The sequence below is a fragment of the Pongo pygmaeus genome, chromosome 15 (genome assembly GCF_028885625.2).
Source record: "Pongo pygmaeus isolate AG05252 chromosome 15, NHGRI_mPonPyg2-v2.0_pri, whole genome shotgun sequence".
Classification (NCBI taxonomy): domain Eukaryota; kingdom Metazoa; phylum Chordata; class Mammalia; order Primates; family Hominidae; genus Pongo; species Pongo pygmaeus.
The window spans coordinates 18,167,369-18,183,445 of NC_072388.2; the positions used below are offsets into that span (position 1 = coordinate 18,167,369).

At 36.6% G+C, this 16,077-nt stretch overlaps 1 pseudogene; it reads left to right on the forward strand.

Annotated features, from left to right (window-relative positions):
- Positions 1 to 6,520: 6,520 nt before the first annotated feature.
- LOC129012754 (olfactory receptor 4K14-like) lies at positions 6,521 to 7,432 on the forward strand (annotated as a pseudogene).
- The last annotated feature ends 8,645 nt before the right edge of the window (positions 7,433 to 16,077 follow it).

Here is a 16,077-nt window from a genome sequence, read left to right on the forward strand (position 1 = left end):
GTTCATTTAATTTGTTTCTAATCTTTTTTCTTAAGTTCCTATAAAACTAAAAATATCTATTAAAACTAAAAATCATCTGTTAAAGGCAGTTCTTCACAGAACAGGTCAAAAAGTCAAAAACTGCATTTAAAATGTAGGATGAGTTATCCACTTCTCCTCCCAAACAGTGGGTTTTTATTATTAAGGGCCAATAGGACTTTAAACTCATTTTGGGGAATAAAGGAAGTTATGGACCAGCAAAAAAAAAAAAAAAAAAAAAAAAAAAAAAGAATGAGTTCATGTCCTTTGCAGGGACGTGGATGAAGCTGGAAACTATCATTCTCAGCAAACTAACACAAGAACAGAAAACCAAACACCACATGTTCTCACTCATAAGTGGGAGTTGAACAATGAAAACACATGGACACAGGGAGTGGAACATCACACACCAGTGCCTGTCAGGGAGTGGGGGCTAGGGGAAGGATAGCATTAGGAGAAACACCTAAATGTAGATGACAGGTTGATGGGTGCAGCAAACCACCAGGGCACGTGTATACCTATGTAACAAATCTGCACATTCTGCACATGTACCCCAGAACTTAAATTATGATAAAAAAAGAAAATACAAATATATACACACACACACACCATGCAGACATTAACTTACAAATAACTCAAAATGAAAATTATAAAACTCATAGAATATTATATAAGAGGAAATCTATGTGACCTCTGGTATAGTGATGAGTTTTTACATACAACACTAAAGGCACAATCCATGAAAGATATAATTGGTAAACTGGCTATGTGACTACATTAAAATTAAAATCTGCTTTCTTAAAGACAATGTCAAGAGAAGACTGGTCACATTGGCAGAAAGTATTTGCAAACATATGTCTAAGTAAGGATGGTTATCTGAAACACACAAAGAAAAATTAAAATACAATAGTCTAGGTACATTAAACAATAGTAAGATTCCTCTACAAAACTATTAGAATTGCTAAATCCAAGATACTGACAGATTGGCAGTTTTCTACAAAACATTTACTCTTACCATAAAATCCAATAATCACACTTCATTGTATTCGCCCAAATGCTTTCAAACCTTGTATCCACACAAAAATGTGCACATGAATATTTACAGCAGTTTTATACATAATTGTCAAAAAAATGGTAGCGACTAAGTTATCCTTCAGTATGTAAATGTATAAACAAACTGTTGTACATGCAGAAAATGGAGTATTAGTCAGTGATAAAAACAGATGAGCTATCAAGCCATGGAAAAACACAGAAGACCATAAATCTTATTAGTAAGGGAAATATACCAATCTGAAAAGCCTACATATTGTAGGACTCCAACTCTATGACATTCTGGGGAAGAAAAAAACATTGAACAGTAGAAAGATAAATGGTTGCCAGGAGTTGTGTGGGAGGGAGGGATGATTAGGCAAACCTCAGAGGATTTTTATGGCAGAAAAACTAATTGGTAAGACACTACAGTGGTGGATACCTGTGATTATATATTTTCCAAACCTATAGAATGCATAATATTAAAAGTACATCCTAATATAAACTATAGATTTTGAGTAATAATCGTGTGTTGCAGCAGGTTCAGCTATGTAACAAATGCCCCACTATGTTGCAGGCTGTTGATGGTGGAGAGGCTGTGTATGTTTGTGGGCATAGAGTATATAAGAACTCTCTATACTTTCCACTCAGGTTTTGCTGAGAACCTAAAACTGCTCTTAAAATATGTAGTCATTAAATTATTAATAAAATCATGTAAAAATACATATAATGATAAAGCAAACCAAAAGAAAACTTCAGTAGCTATTTTAATAATAAGAGAAACACTGTTCAAAAAATAATATTACCGAGGTTTTTTAAAAGTCATTTCATATTGAGAGAGGGGTTGATTAATTAGAAGGATATAATTTTAATTATGTATTTTCCTAATGACAGAGCTTTAAAGTAGGTGAAACAAAAACTGACAGAACTACGAGGAAAAATAGTCCAAAAAGTTGTAATCAAAACCTCAATACTTCTATATTTAATAATTGTCAGAAAAAGTAAACAAAAATTGATCAGAGATGTAGTACACCTGAAGACTACTATGAACCAGTTTGATGTAATTGACATTGTAGAACACTTCGACCAAAAAAAAAAAAAAAAATCAGATAATTCCTTGTTAAAATTAACAAAGTACCTTTCCCAAGTCAGAACATATTCTGGGCTACACATCAAGTCTCAATACATTTAAAATTATTCAAGTTACACAGATATTGTACACAAATGTACATATCAGTTTTATTGTAATAGCCAAAAACTGAAAACAACCTAAATGTTTCTCAAATGAACTGATAACCTAAGTATGGCATATACATACAATGAAATACTCATCAGCAATAAAAAGGAATACACTATTGATACACACAACAACATGACAAATATGAAAATAAGTATTCTGAAAGAAGCCAGATCAAAAAAAGAATACATATGTTCTTATTCCATTTATATAAAACCCTAGAAAATGCAAACTAATAAATAATTATAGATACTTATTAGTGGTTGTCTGGGGATGGTAGATGTGTGGAAGGAAGGGAAAGAGTGATATCAAGGGACAAGCGAACTTTGGAGGCATATGGCCGCTATCTTAACAGTGATGGCCTTTTTATTGTTGTATACATATGTCAAAACTCTTCAAACTCTACACTTAAATATGGACAGGTTATTAAATATCAACTGCACTACAATAAAGTCATTTTAAAATCTAAAAAGTCAAAATGAATGTATCTTAACGTAACCTCAATATCCTTATTTTGAAAATCTGAAGATATTTTAATAATTTAACATTCAGTGCATAATTGTTCAGGGCCTCAATTAATCACAGCTATTGAAATACATCAATTAGCTGACCAAGAGTACCTGCCTATTTGGACAATATTGATGTGCATTAGGGCACTCCATTCATATCAGAGGTTTCTGTTGATGGTCATATGTCACACCAAATAGGATTTTACTTATCTTGCAACAAGAACTAAAATGTTAATTTAATTTGACACTATAGATCAAGATCAAGTTACAGATCAACATTGCAGAAGACATATCCTTAATACTTACAGGTCAAATAAAGAATAAATAATGGGATTATTCTGTATCGCATGCCTGTTCTAAAACATCTCATAATACCCCATAAATGTACACACCTACCATGTACCCACAAAAAACTAAAAATAAAAAAATAAAGTGAATAATCATTTTAAAACCACTAATTATAATGCTTGGTTGATTTAGATGAGGTTTTTCTTGTCTCTTTGTTCTGATTTCTACAGTATGCAACAATCGCTATCACTCTTAACAAAGAAGTCCCAAAGAGACATCCAAGGTAAATTATTTCTATGATTCCAGTTCTGCTGAGATGTAGAATAGGAAACTGACACTCAAGGGACCACTTCGGTTGGTGAATATATGCCAGGCTGGGGGAAAGCACTTCCACAAATATTGTTTCCACTCAACAATGGATACATCTCAAACACACATCAGAAGAAAACACAAAAAGAGACCCTGATCTAAGAGAACATTTGTGTTAGTAAGTCATTTCATCTAATTCTCTTTTTTACGATACTAAGTCTTAAAATATTTTTATGTATCTGTTTCATGCATGCCCACAATGCTTGGAGTTGATAAAGAATTTTTTAGTTTTTTATATTTTCAGAAGATAATTCACAGGCTTTCTTCTCCTATCCTATTCCTACTGGAATTCCCTATTCCTACATGGAATTTCCAGTTTATTTGCTCATCCATAAGAAATAACTCCTCATTCATTAAAGTTTTATCATGAGATTGCAGCAATTCAGTCACATCTTCAGGCTCTACTTCTAATTCTCTTTCTCTAATATTTCCACCATATCTGCAGTTACATCTTCCAATGAAATCTGGAACCCTTCGAGGTCATCCATGAGGGCTGAAATAAATTTATTCCCAACTCCTGTTACTGTTGATATTTGACCTCTTCTTATGAACCATGAATATTCTTAATGGAATCTAGAATGGGGACTTCTTCCCAGAATGGTTTCAATTCACTCCCCCTAAATTAATCAGAGGAATGACTGTACATGGCAGCTATGCCCTTACAAAATGTATTACTTAAACAATAAGACTTGAAAGTCAAAATTTCTCCTGATCCATGGGGTACAGAATAAATGTTGTGTTAGCAGGCATGAAAACAACATTAATCTCCGTGTGCATCTCAATCAAAGCTCTTGGGTGTCCAAGTGCATTGTCAATGAACAGAAATATTTTGAAAAGAATCTTTCTTCTGAACAGTAGATGTCAACGATGGACTTAAAATATTCAGTACACTATGCTATAAACTAATGTGCTGCTATCCAGGCCTTGTTTTCCCATTTATAAAAATGAGCACAGGCAGAGTATTTTTTCATAATTCTTAAAGGCCCTAAGGATTTTCAGAATGCTAAATGAGCACTGGCTTCAACTGGAACTCACCAGTTGCATTAGCTCTAACAGGAGAATCAGTTTGTCCTTTGAAGCTTTGAAGCCAGGCATTGGCTTCTCCTCTCTAGCTATGAAAGTCCTACATTGAATCTTCTTCCAATTTAAGTCTGTTTTGTCTGCAGTGAAAATCTGTTGTTTAGTGTAGCCAAGTTCATCAGTTATCTTAACTAGATCTTCTGGATAACTTGCTGCAGCTTCTACATTAGCACTTGCTACTTTACCCTGCACTTTTATGTTATGGAGATAGCTTCTTTTCTTAAACCTTATGAACCAATCTCTGCTAGTTTCCAATTTTTCTTCTGTAGCTTTCTCACTTCTCTCATCCTTCATAGAATTGAAGAGAGTTAGGGCCTTGCTGTGGATTAGGCTTTGGCTTAAAGCAATGTTATAGCTGCTTTGATCTTTTATATACACCACTAACACTTTCTCAATACTAGTAATAACAGTGTTTTGCTTTTCTTTTTTTTTCTTAAGTCATTTCTGTGTGCATTGGAATAGCACTTTTAATTTCCTTCCAAAACTTTGTCTTTGTATTCACAACTTGGCTGTTTGGCACAAGAGGTCAACTTTTGGCTTATCTTAGCTTTCAATGTGCCTTCCTCTCTAAGCTTAATTATTTCTAGCTCTTTTTTTTTTTTTTTTTTTTCTGACACAGAGTCTTGCACTGTCACCAGGCTGGAGTGCAGTGGCGCGATCTCAGCTCACTGTAAGCTCCGCTTCCCGGGTTCACGCCATTCTCCTGCCTCAGCCTCCCGAGTAGCTGGGACTACAGGTGCCCGCCACCATGCCTGGCTAATTTTTTGTATTTTTAGTAGAGACGAGGTTTCACTGTTAGCCAGGATGGTCTCGATCTCCTGACCTCGTGATCCACCCGCCTCGGCCTCCCAAAGTGCTGGGATTACAGGCGTGAGCCACTGCACCCAGCCTTTTTGTATTTTTTTAGTAGAGATGGGATTTCACCATGTTAGCCAGAATGATCTTGATATCCTGACCTCATGATCTGCCCGCCTTGGCCTCCCAAAGTGCTGGAATTACAGGCATGAGCCACTGTGCCCAGCCTCTAGCTCTTAATTTAAAGTAAAAGACATGTAACTCTTCCTTTTACTTGAGCACTTAGAGGCCATTGCAGGATTATTAATTGGCCTAATTTCAATGTTATTGTGTCTCAGGGAATAGTGAGGCCTAAAGAGAGAAAGGGAGAGGGAGAAACAGCCAGTTGGTGGAGCAGTCAGAACACACACAACATTTATCAACTGAGTCTTACATGGGCACAGTTTGCAGTGCCCCCAAAACAATTACAAGACTAACGTAAAAGATCATTGATCACAGATCACCACAGCAGACAATATAATATTGTAAAAGTTTGAAATATTGTAAGAATTACCAAAACGTGACACAAGGACACAAAGTGAGCACGTTATTGGAAAAATGATGCCAATAGACTTGCTTGACACAGAGTTGCAGCAGTGAATTTGTAAAAAAAAAAAAAAAAAAAATGCAATATCTGAAAAATGCAGTAAAATGAAATTAAATAAAAGGAAGAATGTCTGTACAGATAAATTATATTGTGTATCATATTAGTTTACATTCACCTTCCTAAGTTGATGACCTAATTATAATTATTTACTATAATAATTATGGTTGGTGCTCCACCTACATTCTTTTTACAGCATTAGTGGACTGAAGCTAATCCAGGTGACACCACTATCTTTTTAAACCTTACTTGCAGTTCCAATTTCCTTCCTCCCTTTTAATGAGAGTAGCCTCTCAGTAAAGCATTGGAATAACTGTCTCAATCTCAGGCTCTGTTTCTTGGAAAGCCAATCTTAGGCAGTCAGTTTCTCTTTTGGTCATAATACCACATATATTTGGTCAAGGTTTCTCTTCAGAATTATGTTTTTCACTCTCAAATATAGATGCTAAATTTCAATGTGAACACTAAATTTCAAAAATTAAAGACCCTTTCTCATTCCACTAACTAATAATTTACTTTTCTATCTTTATTTTAGAAGACACACTGAACAAAATGGATGAAGGAAATCAGTCCGTAGTGTCAGAATTTGTGCATCTGGGACTTTGCCACGCATGGAATATTCAGGTCTTACTTATCATGATATTTTTAATCTTTTACCTGATTATTGTATCTGGAAATATTGTCATCATGATCTTAATCATCACTGATTCCATCTCCATTCCCCCATGTACTTCTTATTGGCCAACCTGTCCTTTGTTGATATGTGACTTTCTTCAATTACCATTCCTAAGATGATAGCAGATTTTCTCAAGGAGAGCAAGACCATTTCCTTTGGAGGCTCCATGTCCCAGATCTTCTTTGCTCATTTTATTGCAGGGTTTGAGATGGTGCTACTGGCGGTAATGGCCTATGACTGCTATGTGGCAATCTGCAAACCACTCCACTACTCCACCATTATGAGCCTACAAATGTGCATTCGGTTAGTGGCAACTTCCTGGACCATTGGCTTTGTTCATTCCATGAGCCAAATAGTTATGATTGTTCAGCTGCCTTTGTGTGGTTCCAAGGAAATAGATAGCTTCTTCTGTGATAGACCACTGGTAATCAAGCTTGCCTGCATGGATTCCTATCATTTAGACATTTTCATGAATCTTGACTGTGGGGTTCTGGCCATAACATGCTTTATTCTAGTACTGACATCCTACACATATATTCTTCTCACTGTCCACTGAAGCTCTATAACTGGGGCTTCTAAGGCACTCTCTACCTGCACTGCCCACATCACAGTGGTAGTGCTCTTATTTGGACCCTCTATCTTCATCTATGTGAGGCCACTTAGCATCACCTGGGTGAACACGTTTCTTGCTGCGTTTTATTGTTTTTACACCTCTCCTAAATCTAGCCTTTTATACCCTGAGAAATAAAGAGATAAAAAATGCTTTGAAGAGGTTCAGAAGCTACTAAATGGAATGCAAGGGAAATATTTAATGCCTAGAAGCCTAATGATCCTTCATTATGGAAAGAAGTATCCAATCAGTCTCCCTATGCCTTCAACTATGTTTAATTATATAAAAACGATTTTTACAAAAGTATGCCTCCATCCTGCTGAATAGCATCTTAATAACCTTATCTTGAATTTTCTCCTAATTTTATTTGGAAGAAAAATGTGTCTGTAACATTAGCACCTTCAAAATGTTCACTTACATATTGACAAAAGGCAATGAAATTGTTGTTTCCTTAACTTAGCATCCTACTCAAATACTAATGGGAAAAACCAAAAGAAAAAAATAAAGAGAGGATAAAAGAGATTACTCTTGCTTAGATTTCACTAACTCAATAAAAGTTTTGAAAAAATTAAAACTTAATGCTATTTCTCTCAGTTATCTCAGTTCCAAAAACTAACATTTATTCTTTAAACGTATTCAGTGTAAACTTATAAAATGTAATCTTCTTGAGGCCTGGAGTCATGTCTTACATGGTTAATTATGAAACTGCAATGTTTATTATACTACTGTGATTAATGCATACCAGATAGTAATTATATATTAATAAAATATTAAGGGTCAATTATTCTTTTAAAATATTCATAACATTTATTTGTCAAGGTGTATTTAAGTATAGTTTTTGGCATTAAAAAGAATTCCTAAAGTTTCAAATCATAAATTTTGTTTATTTTCTGTCTTCTAGAATTAGTAACTAAGTCAATTGAAAGAATAGTTCAATTGTAGTTGTAAGAATCAACAGTAAAAGGCCTAAAACATAAGTATGGCACATATTCAGTTTTTATTTATTTTAATATGGAATCAAAATACAAAACACAGTGGCAGGGTAAAAATAAAGTCATTATGCTTGACTGCCAACTCTGTGTCAGCATGTTATAGTATTACCTTAAGTATTCTTATTATTATCTCCAAATTGTGAGTGAGTGGGTGAGACTCAAAAATGTCAATTCTCAAAGTAGCACATCTTTATTTCTTCTTCATTTAAAGCATTTGGAGATAAAATTTATTTTAAAGACTATTCCCTTATTAAACAATACTATACAGTGCAATAGAAAATGTCCACCAGTCAGAATGGCTATTATTAAAAACTTGAAAATAACATAGGCTGGCAAGGTTGCAGAGAAAAGGGAATGCTTATACACTGCTGTTGGGACTGTAAATTAGTTCAGCCATTGTGGAAAGCAATGTGTTGATTCCTCAAAGAACTTGAAACAGAATTACTATTCAACCCAGTAACCCCATTATTGGGTAGATACCCAAAAGAATAAAAATTGTTCTGCCATAAATACACATGCATGCCATAAATACACATACATAAATACACATGCATGCATACCACTATTCACAACAGGAAAGCGATGGAATCAACCTAAATGCCCAACAATGATAGACTGGATAAAGAAAATGTGGTACATATACACCATGGAATACTACATAGCCATGAAAAAGAATGAGATCATGTTCTTTACAGCAACACAGATGGAGCTGGAGACCATTATCTAAGCAAACTAATGCAGGAATAGAAAACCAAATGTCACGTATTTTCACTTACAAGTGGGAACTAAACAATGAGAACACGCGGACACAAAGAGGGGAACAACAGACATGGGCCTACTTGAGGGAGGAGGACTGGAGGAGAGAGAGTATCAGAAAATATACCTATTGGGTACTATGCTCATTACCTGCGAGATGAAACAATCTGCACATCAAACCCCTATGACACAGAGTTTACTGATACAACAAACCTGCACATGTACCACTGGACCTAAAATAAAAGTTATAATTTAAAAAAAATGTATTTCTCAAAAAGACAGTTTGTAAGTAACTCATACCTAGAATAAAATACCAGAATATCTCTATTACTCTAACAAATGAAAAATAACTACTGGAAATGACATAAATTACAACTCTAGTTTGATCATGCAGTATAAATTATCTAAATTGTAAACCTCAGACCATGACTGCACATAAATAGTGTTAAAGAACTAGCAGTCTTTTTAATACGGCTATTCTGGCTGGTGTGAGATAATATCTGAGTATGATTTTGATTTGCCTTTCTCTGATGATTAGTGATGTTAAACAGTACTTCATAGGTTTGTTAGTAACTTAAAAAGTCAAAAAACAGCAGATGCTGGTGAAGCTGCCGAGAAAAGGGAACACTTATCTACTGTTTGTGGGAATGCAAATTAGTCCAGCCACTGTGAAAAGCAGTCTGGAGATTTCTCAAAGAACTTAGAGCTACCATTCAACTCAGCAATCCCATTACTGGGTATTCACCCAAAGGAAAATACATCATTCTACCAAAAAGACACATGCACTCATACCTTCACCACTGTGCTATTCACAATAGCAAAGACATGAAATCAACCCAGATGGCTATCAATGGTAGATTAGACAAAGAAAAGGTAGTCATATGCACCATGGAGAACTATGCAGCCATAAAAAAGGAATTAAATCATGTCCTTTGCAGCAACCTGGATGCAACTGGAGGCCATAATCCTAAGTGAATTAATGCAAGAGCAGAAAAGCAAATAGTGCCTGTTCTCACTTTTAAGTGGGAGCTACACATTGAACACAGATGGACATAAATATAGGAACGATACACACCGGGGACCACCAGAGGGAAGAGGGAAGAATGGGGGCCATGTGTTGAAAACCTACCTATCAGATACTATGCTCACTATCTGGGTAACAGGGTCCATACTCCAAACCTCATCGTCATGCAATATTCTCATGTAATAAACTTACTTACACATGTACCCTCTCTATCTAAAATAAAAGTTAATTTAAAAAAAGAACTAACAGTTATCTATTTGTCAGTCTCAGTCACAGGTTGTAGGGTCAATTGATCCTCATGGGTACACAAATTTGCCACTGCATTTTAATCACTATGCTTTAAGTAACATTTTAGTACTCATACTGTTGAGTATATTATTATCTCTATATATCTTTAGAAGGTAAACTTGAGTGTTAAGTACTCCTTGTATGGATTTCCTAAATATTCTGAAAGAAGGTCATAAGAAAAAAAAACACAGCTTGTATTGTTTTGCTATAAAACCTGTCACAACAAAATTTTTGTCACCTTCCACCATGCTATGAGAGCTCAGTATTTATACATTAAGCAGAGGAGGATTCTCTCCAATTCCCACTGGTTTCTATTAATATTACTGTCATCTTCACAGACACTAATCTAGAGGACCTGTAGTTATGCATATTTTCTAGACAAAATTTAAATATCAAATACTCAGTCTTAGCTTCCAATTTAATGAAAATATCTTCTACTCTAGTGGAGGCATTTCTTCCTTAGCAAAGTTACTTCCAACACAACAGAGCTCCAAGTTGTGAGAACGGAAGGCAAAAATTTTGTGAATAATTAGGTATAAAAGTAAGGGGGGCTACTTCCACTCCCATATCTTCATTCCCAAATACAGAGAATGAAGATCTTCTTTCTCATGAGAGCAACGTATGAGTCTACAGTATGCCATTCCACCATTCTATTAGACTAGCTGTGTATGGGTGATCATGTATATGTTAAGACCAGGTAACCCCATGGTCATGAGCCCATTACTTCATTCATTTTAACGTAAAATAAATTTCTTTCATTTTTATTCTTTATTTTTTTTTATTTTATTTTTTTAAGGCGGGTTCTCACTCTGTCTCCCAGGCTGGAGTGCAATGGCATGATCTCGGCTCATTGAACCTCTGCTTCTGGGGAGGCTCAAGCCATCCTCCCACCTCAGCCTCTTGAGTACCTAGGATTACAGGTGCACACCACCAAACCCAGCTAATTTTTGTTTTTTTGTTGGGGGTTGGCTTGAGGGTAGAGACAGAGTTTTGCTATGTTGCCCAGGCTGGTCTCAAACCCCTGGGCTCAGGTGATCCACCTACCTCGGCCTACCAATGTGCTGGGATTACAGGAATGAGCTTCTGTGCCCTGCCATTTAGTATAAAATAAATTTATTGATCAACAGCAATCTTCTATAGAGTACCATTATGGTGAATAAGGCTGATATGATTTGGCTCTGTGTCCTCACCTAAATCTCACCTTGAATTGTAATAATCCCTGTGTGTCGTGGGGAGGGACCAGGTGGGAGGCAATTGAATCATGGGGGTGAGTTTTTCCTGTGCTGTTCTCATGATAGTGAATAAGTCTCACAAAATCTGATGGTTTTATAAAGGGGAGTTCCCCTGAACATGCTCTCTTGCCTGTGGCCGTGTAAGTCATGCCTTTGCTCCTCTGTTGCCTTTGGCCATGACTGTGAGGCCTCCCCAGCAATGTGGAACTGTGAGCCCATTAAAGCTCTTTTCTTTATAAATGTCCCAGTCTCAGGTATGTCTTTATTATCAGGTATGTATTTATTACCAAGCCCCAAGCCTTGGTTGCTTACACGTGGTGTTGGGCCTGTGGGTGCACAGAAGCCAAGAATTGAAGTTTGGGAACCTCTCCCTAGATTTCAGAGAACGTGTGGAAAGACCTGGATGTCCAGGCAGAAGTTCGCTGCATGGGCAGGAACCTCATGAAGAACCTCTGCTAGGGCAGTGCAGAAGGGAAATGTGGGGTTGGAGACCCCACATGAAGTCCCCACTGGGGCACTGCCTAGTGGAGCTGTGAGAAGAGGGCAACCATCCTCCAGACCCAAGAATAGTAGATCCACCAACAGCCTGCACCATGTGCCTGGAAAAGCCACAGGCAACACCAGCCCATGAAAGCAGCCAGGAGGGGAGCTGTACCCTGCCAAGCCATGGGGCAGAGCTGCCCAAGACCATGGGAACTCACTTCTTGCATCACCATGACCTGGATGTGAGACACGGAGTCAAATGAGCTCATTTCAGAGCTTTAAGATTTGGATACTCCAATGGATTTTGGACTTTCACGGGGTCTGTGGCTTCTTTGTTTTGGCCAATTTCTGCCATTTGGAGCAGGCGCAGTTACCCAATGTCCGAACCTCCATTGTATCTAGGAAGTAACTAACTTGCTTTTGATTTTACAGGTTCATAGGTGAAGGGACTTGCTTTGTCTCAAATGACACTTTGGATTGTGGACTTTTGAGTTAATGCTCAAATAAATAATGACTTTGGGGGACTGTTGGGAAAGTATGACTGGTTTTGAAATGTGAGGACATGAAATTGGGAGGGGCCAGGGGTAGAATAATATGATTTGGCTCTCTGTTCCCATCCAAATCTCACCTTGACTTGTAATAATCCCCACATGTTGTGGGAGGGACCCAATGGGAGGTAATTGAACCATGGGGGCAGGTTTTTTCTGTGGTGATCTCATGACAGAGAATAAGTCTCATGGAACTGATGGTTTTATAAAGGGTAGTCCCCTGCACATGTTCCCTTGCCTGCTGCCTTGTAAGTCATGCCTTTGCTCCTTCTTTGCCTTCTGCTATTATTGTGAGGCCTCTCCAGCCATGTAGAACCGTGAGTCCATTAAACCTCTTTCCTTTATAAATTACCCTTTATAAATTTCCTTTAATTACCCTTTATAAATTTCCTTTAATTACCCTTTATAAATTACCTTTATAAATTTCCTTTATAAATTACTTTATAAAGTCTCAAATATGTCTTTATTAGCAGCGTGAGAACAGACTAATACAAAGGCATTGCTTAAATACAAAGATAATAGTGCAAGTTGAACTATTAAGATAAGGGTGAAAATGTATATTCAGAATACATGTTCACTTCAATGAAACAGAATTTTATTTCCTCCATGAATGAAAGGATTTCAATATAATCAACCTGCCACTAAGTGCCCAACAGATCCACACAGTTTGCTGAGCAATATTAGTGGCTCAGAATTAAAGGAGCTTATCAGTACTATCAGAATTAAAGGAGCTAGGTCATTCTTTGTGAGGAAATCCATGTTGTTTTGCATCATATGGCTTCCACGCTAGTCATTTTGTATAGAGACTTATTAAGTAAGTTGGGGAAGCTGGAAATAGAAGCCAACATACCAAGAACTTATTATACATCTACTTGATTACTAAAGCTTTCCCTCTAGTGAATACTATCTGGCAGGCATTCAAATAGGACCCCTATATTTTCACTATATAGTCCTCACCACTATAATATAGTCCTCACTATATTCCCCTCACCACTGTTCTACAGGAACACAACCATAATGCTAACCATAACTAATACTTGTTCATAATACTTTACTTAATTGGAACTATAAAGCTGCAATCTTTCACTCCTAGTTGCTTTTAATTTCTGCTTCTAATTTGCTATAATAAAAAACAATTGTCTTACTTAGGCCCAAGTTCATAGTTGTCAATCCACTTTTTAAAAGGAACTCTTCATGTAGCCATAGGTATTCATTGAGGAAGAGAAGGTAATCCAATAGTAGTTGATGAAGGAGTTGTACCAGAAGTTAATACAACTTCTTTATGCCTCTAGAACTGGTAAACTTGATCTCCTACATATCATTTTCACCTGATGATAGAATGCTATTTTTGCATCTCAGTTTTATTTCTTGAAGTGTAAGATAGGACCCACTTCATAATTAATAGCTTAGTTCACACAATTTTTTGATGCCCAAATCTAGGCATTTTGTAATTACTGGAACTCAGTAGGATGCTGACCATCCAGAAAACTTATTAAGATGGGTTATCACTGACTAACTAGCTTAGATATGTCTAAGACATCTGAAATACATTTTTTTCTAATCATTGGATTCCATGAGCATAACTACATTAAAGAATAATAGTTGATCAATATAATGTTTTAAAATGTCAAAACGTTCAATATTTCTGCAGAATATATTATTACTAATGGGAGAATGTAATTGTATATGAATTACATCTCAATAAATATATATTTGTATTAATTACTGTCCGGTAATGATTCAATTAAGAGATGTATATACCCAAATTAAGAAATACAAGTGTAAAGATGTCCCCGTAATATAATCACAGGAAATTTTACTAATTATATTAAGTTAATCTCAAAAAACTTTCTTAATGGAATACTAAGAAGAAATACTTGGCAAAGAGAAGATAACCACATTCATACTACCTGGTTCCACATAACTAATGCAGACAGTGATTATGTAATTATTTTCTAAATTATTAATGTGGTGATTACGCAGAGGAGAAAAGAAGACCTTCACGCAAGTTCCTTCTCCTCCTTACTGTTCTTCCAATTCATTCCATTTTTGACTCTGTGTTGTTCAGATTATATTTAGAATATCATACTTCATGCATAGAATCCAAGTCCATTCATAAAAGTAAGAACTTAGAATCAAAATCATATAGATAAAGTATATAGTCAAATTGAGAATGCTTTAATACTGTGATTGCATTGTAACAATTACTTTTAACTCTAGTGTAAAAGTTTAAAAACAAAAGCAATAAAAGTAACTATAGCTACAATAATTTGTCAACAGATACATAAAAAGAAGTAAATTGTGACACCAAAAACTTAAAATATGGGGGTTGTCAGGTATATATAATAGTTATCATCATAAAATAGACTGTTATATCTATTTGATGTTTTATATAAGTTCAATGATATGCACAAAGCAAAAATCTACTTTTATCAGATAAAAGATAAAAACAAAAGAATCAAAGCATACCACTATAGAGAGGGATTGGAGCAAGACGTCAGAGTAGAAGATCCCGCTAATCATCCCTCCACACAGGAACACCAAATTCAATAACTAGCTACACAAAAGAGCACCTTCATAAGAGTCAAAGATCAGAGGAGCACTCACAGTACATGGTTTTAACTTCATCTCACCGAAAGGGGCACGGAAGAGAGCAGCAAAAACAGTCTTGAACTATGGATACCACACCTACCTCATTCCTCCACAGTGGCTACATGGCATAAGAAATCCCTGTGCTTGGGAGAGGGAGAGCTCAGTGATTGTGAGACTTTGCATTTAACTCCATGCTACCCTGTCACAATGGAAAGCAAAACTGGGCTGAACTCAGCAGATGCCCACCCACAGAGGAAACATTCAGACCAGCTCTAACCAGAAGGGAATTGATTATCCCAGTGGTCAAAACTTGCATTTCAGCAAGCCTCTCCATCATAGACTGAAGTGTTCTGGGGCCCTGAATAAACTTGAAAGGACTCAAGGACTGTGAGGCCTACTGCTGAGCTGGGCTAAGAGCCAGTGGACTGGGGAGCACACAAATTACTGAGACTTCAGCCTATACAGCTAAGAGAGTACTTGTACCACTCCTCCTCAATCCCATGCAACACAGCTCATGGCTCCAAAGAAGACCTCTTCCTTCTGCTTGAGGAGAGGAGAGGGTACAATAAAAAAAGACTTTTGTCTTGCATCCTGGATACTAGTTCAGCCACAGTAGGACAGGGCACAGATCAGTCATAAGGCCCCCATTCCAGGCTGTAGCTTCAAAATAACATTACTAGACTCACTCTGGGTGGAAGGGAACCCACTGTCTTGAAGGAAAAGACACAATCCTGGCAAGATCCATCACCTGCTGATTAAAGAGCCCTTGGGCCTTGAATAATCAGTGGTGATACCCAGGTAGTGTGCTGTAGGAATTGGGAGAGACTCTCAGATGAGCTGACTTCAAGTGAGACCTAGCACATTCCAAACTGTAGTGACTATGATAAGAGACTCTTCCTGCTTGAAAA